Consider the following 5000-nt stretch of genomic DNA (forward strand, 5'->3'; position numbering starts at 1 on the left):
ATACATCCACATAAATATACGGATTTATTCGTTCATTGTGTGCGTACAAACTAGACCAGTTTAGAGGACCGCAAGCCAACAGATCAATACAGAACACAAAAGACTGTTGTGGTATCCATCAAAGCTCAATAGCTAAGTCCCGACTCTATCACACGCTATCAAACTTCGACTGCTTCCACAAGAACACGTCAGGCTACATCAGACCACGAGGCTCTCTCTCTCTCTCTCTCTCTCTCTCTCTCTCTCTCTCTCTCTCTCTCTCTCTCTCTCTCTTCTCTCTCTCTTCTCTCTCTCCTATCTCTCATTTTCTTTTCTCTTTTTCTCTCTTTTCTCTATTTTCTCTCTTTTCTCTTTTTCTCTCTTTTCTCTTTTTCTCTCTTTTCTCTTTTTCTCTCTTTTCTCTTTTTCACTTTTTCTCTCTCTCTTTTTCTCTCTTTTTCTCTTTCTCTCTCTCTCCCGCTCTCTTTCACGTCATAGTAAACAGAGAGAAAAAACGTCAAATCGATCACTTGCTCACCCCTGATCAAAGATCAAGTCTGATGATTTTGTTTAATTTAAGCAACTCCCCACCCACACACACACACAAACACACGAATTATACCCTGTTCAGTCTAGGAAGCAACCGCCACTTACCCCCCTTCCTGAAATCTGACCAAAATATGCAAGTCATGTCACTGTGTCATAGGCGTTCTGCAAGTCCATTTCCAAACATTAGTTCAGATGTCAAACACCTATCAAGTCGGTTGACAGCAGATCCCCGTAGGCTGCACTAGACCCGGAATATATTTGTTCTTTTACAGTGACTAAAGTTGATATTATACATGGTTGCACAAAAAAAAAAAAAATGAATGAATAAATAAATAAATAAGAAATAAGTAAATAAGAAATAAGTAAATAAATGAAAAATAAATAAATAAATAAAAAATCAAATAAATTCATTAAAAATAAAATAAATAAAGTAAAATAAAAAAATAAAATAAATGAAAAAAATAATATAATAAATCAATAAGAAAAAAAAATAAAATAAAAAAGAAAAAAAATCCTGAGTTGAATAGACCACGGTCATTCTCCACAACAAAAGGACATCAGCTCACATCAGAATCTTCAACAACGTCAATGTACAGTACCCGACGTTTGCCAGCGACTACTACTTGTCTGGATGTCTGAACATACAGAGCAACGAGAGGGTCTCTTGGTCAAAGCTGCATTTTATATTACTAGATAGACCGTAGACAGACAGACAGACACACACAGACACACACACACACACACACACACACACACACACACACACACACACACACACACACACACACACACACACACACACACACACATTCTGAGCTCTCTTCTAGGAGGGTAGTAGCTGTCGATCACGAGTCCAACATGTGATCCAAGACCATGATGAATACCATGGTGAATACACACACACACACACACACACACACACACACACACACACACACACACACACACACAGATCGGTCATACGAGCTCTGAGCTCTCTTCCGGGAGGGAAATAGCTGTCGATCACGAGTCCAACACGTGATCCAAAGACCAGGTGAATACACACACACACACACACACACACACACACACACACACACACACACACACACACACACACACACACACACACACACACACACGCACGCTCATTTCAGGCCAGCGCAGTTCCCCATGTTCAACTAGAGGCGGCCAAACATAATGACACGCCAGTGATCAAGACGTATTGGTCTCCAACTATCAATAATACCCCGTTCACTGTACGAAGATTTATGAGTCATTCATTGTTAGCCAAATATTTTTTTCTAAGCAAACAAATCTTTGTGAGCCATGAATTCTCCGACTGATCCGATAAAGCTTGCCGATCGAAACGTTCTGTCCAATGTTGCGCTAATTTACAATGAAGCATACCTGCGAAACTAGTCAGGAATAAACTCAGACCAAGACTCCTGTGTATCCTACTCCACTTACATATATTTATTTGTGTGTGTGTGTGTGTGTGTGTGTGTGTGTGTGTGTGTGTGTGTGTGTGTGTGTGTGTGTGTGTGTGTGTGTGTGTGTGTGTGTGTGTGTGTGTGTGTGTGTGTGTGTGTGTGTGTGTGTGTGTGTGTGTGTGTGTGTGTGTGTGTGTGTGTGTTTGTATGCGTGTATGTGTGTGTGTGTGTGTGTGTGTGTGTGTGTGTGTGTGTGTGTGTGTGTGTGTGTGCATGTGCGTGTGCGTGTGTAAGATTCTAAAACCTGACGAAGTGCAATGTCTCCCTATGTTAGATGTACATGGAGACATTTAAAATTACCGCTTACTCTGTTATATCGAATACCGTAATCTCTATATTTTTGTTGGCAATTATGTGTGTGGTCAAAAGGAAGTAATCGGGGTTATAAGATATCTGCACAGAAATTAAGCCTTGGCTAATAGTCAATAAACTGTAAGTAAATTGGCAAGTTGGCTGTAGTTGCGCCATTACGCTCTAATGTGTTTAGTTTGTGACGACAATTTCTTCACTTTATTCCGTTCTTTTTCTTGTAACAACCTTGAAATAAATAAGCAAAATATAGATAAATAGATAAACAAATAAATAGTTAGGTTGGATTAGATTAGGGCGGGTTAATTTAGTTTATGTTAGGTTAGGTTAGGTTATCCAGCTCTGTATCAACAACTTCGAATGTGTTGCACATTTTGTGAATCTTGTTTGCCCTTTTTCTTGTAACAACCTTGAAATAGATAAGCAAATATAGATAAATAGATAAACACAAATAGTTAGGTTGGATTAGATTAGGGCGGGTTAATTTAGTTTATGTTAGGTTATCCAACTCTGTATCAACAACTTCGAATGTGTTGCACATTTTGTGAATCTTGTTCTGTTGTTTCCACTCTGCTATTTTCAGCTCAGGAATGACTTCCGGAGATCGTGGGGTAAAGAATCAATACCGGAAATGACGGATGTTTACCTGTGACGATCTATGAGGGTTGGTCCCTACATATGAAGATGCAACCCCAACGGCTGCCACTCGGTCGCTAGACTGCGCCAAGGACCTCTTATCTCATCAAACTCGTTATATTATTCCCACGAAGTGAGACACCCCTGCAAGCAGTATATTATATATATATATATATATATATATATATATATATATATATATATATATATATATTTATATATATATATATATTTTTTTTTTTTTTTTTTTTTTTTTTTTTTTTTTTTTAGGCCGACGTTTGGGTTGCTTCCCCCTCTGGCTAGAGTTGCTGGGAACCAACGCAAGATGCGCGCAGCGGATACCGGAAATCGAACTCGCGACCACCTGCTCACGAGCTCGACACAGTATCCACTAGGCTATTACGAAGCTCAAGAGCCTCTTTCGTTTTCAATTGTATTCCAACTACATAAGGAGGTCTGGCAACCGGCGACTGCTCAGTCCTTATTACTTTCAGCTGGTTATAAAGAAAAAAGTCCCACACTACTAGAACACAGACAATAGTATTTTTTTTTTTCCAACGAGATCTATACGAAGATACGAGAGCTGGAGTTACTTGAAGAATTGTCACCCCAGAACGCCCACATACAGAATCGTCACCCCATAAGATCCCACATGAATAATCGTCACCCCCAGAACGCCCACATGAAGAATCGTCACCCCATAAGATCCCACATGAATAATCGTCACCCCCAGAACGCCCACATGAAGAATCGTCACCCCATGAGATCCCACATGAAGAACTGTCACCCCAGTACGCCGAATATCAACAGTGTAATCAAGATTAGGTTAGGTTGAACGAGGGTTAGGCTTATTGTCAACTTGTACAACCGAAGAATCGTAAACCCAGGATGGGCCACACGAAGAATTGTCACCCCAGTACGCCAATTATCAACAGTGGAATAAAGGTTAGGTTAGGTTAGGTTAGGCTAGGCTAGGCTAGGCTAGGTTAGGTTAGGTTAGGTTAGGTTAGGTTAGGTTAGGTTAGGTTTAGTTTAGGTTTAGGTTTAGGTTAGGTTAGGTTTAGTTTAGGTTTAGGTTTGGTTAGGTTAGGATAGGTTAGGTTTTGTTTGGTTAGGTTAGGTTTGGGTTAGGTTAGGTTTGGATAGGTTAGGCTCAGGTTAGGTTTAGGTTAGGTTTAGGTTAGGTTTAGGTTAGGTTTAGGTTAGGTTTAGGTTAGGTTTAGGTTAGGTTAGGTTAGGTTAGGTTAGGTTAGGTTAGGTTAGGTTAGGTTAGGTTAGGTTAGGTTAGGTTAGGTTAGGTTTAGGTTTAGGTTAGGTTAGGTTAGGTTGAATGAGGGTTATGCTTATTGTCATACAACCGAAGAATTGTCACCCTAGGTTGGCCCACATGAAGAATTGTTGATCCGAGAACTATTGTGTCATCCTTTGGTTCCAATGTTATCATCTGGGCGTCAGTTTTCGTCACCTGTTGTCAGTATCACTTCATGTCAGTATCCTGTGATGTTATCATCATTTCACCTCAATATCATATGTTGTCGATATCAGCAGGCGTTGTAATATCAATACATCGTCATTATCGCCTGGTCAGTATCATCTGTCAATGTCAGTGGGCTACATGTTGACGGTATTGCCATGGGATGTTAGTATCGTAATTTTTCAGTATCCTCACTTTTCTGTATAAAGAAGTGAAAGAAAGAGGGACAGAGGTGGAGGAGGAGGTGGAGGAAGAGAAGGAGATGGTGGAAAAGGAGGACGTGGAAGAGGAGAGAAGAGGAGCGGGAGAGGGGGAGGAAGTAAAGAAAGAGGGGAAGGAAGTGAATGAAGAAGTGAAGGAGGTGAAGAAAGAGAGGGAGGAGGAGAAAAGGGGGAGAAAGGGAGGAGAAAGGAGGAGAAAAGGGGAAAAAAGGGAGGAGAAAGGAGGAAGAGGAAGAAGAGGAGGAGGAGGAGGAGGATGAAGAGGAGGAAGAGGGGGGTGAAGAGGAGGAGGTGGAGGAGGATGAAAGTAGGAGGAAGAGGAGGAAGAGGAGGAAGAGGAGGAGGAAGAGGAGTAGGAGG

The sequence above is a fragment of the Oratosquilla oratoria genome, chromosome 4 (assembly GCF_046742065.1).
Source record: "Oratosquilla oratoria isolate Oo_2021 chromosome 4, ASM4674206v1, whole genome shotgun sequence".
NCBI lineage: Eukaryota > Metazoa > Arthropoda > Malacostraca > Stomatopoda > Squillidae > Oratosquilla > Oratosquilla oratoria.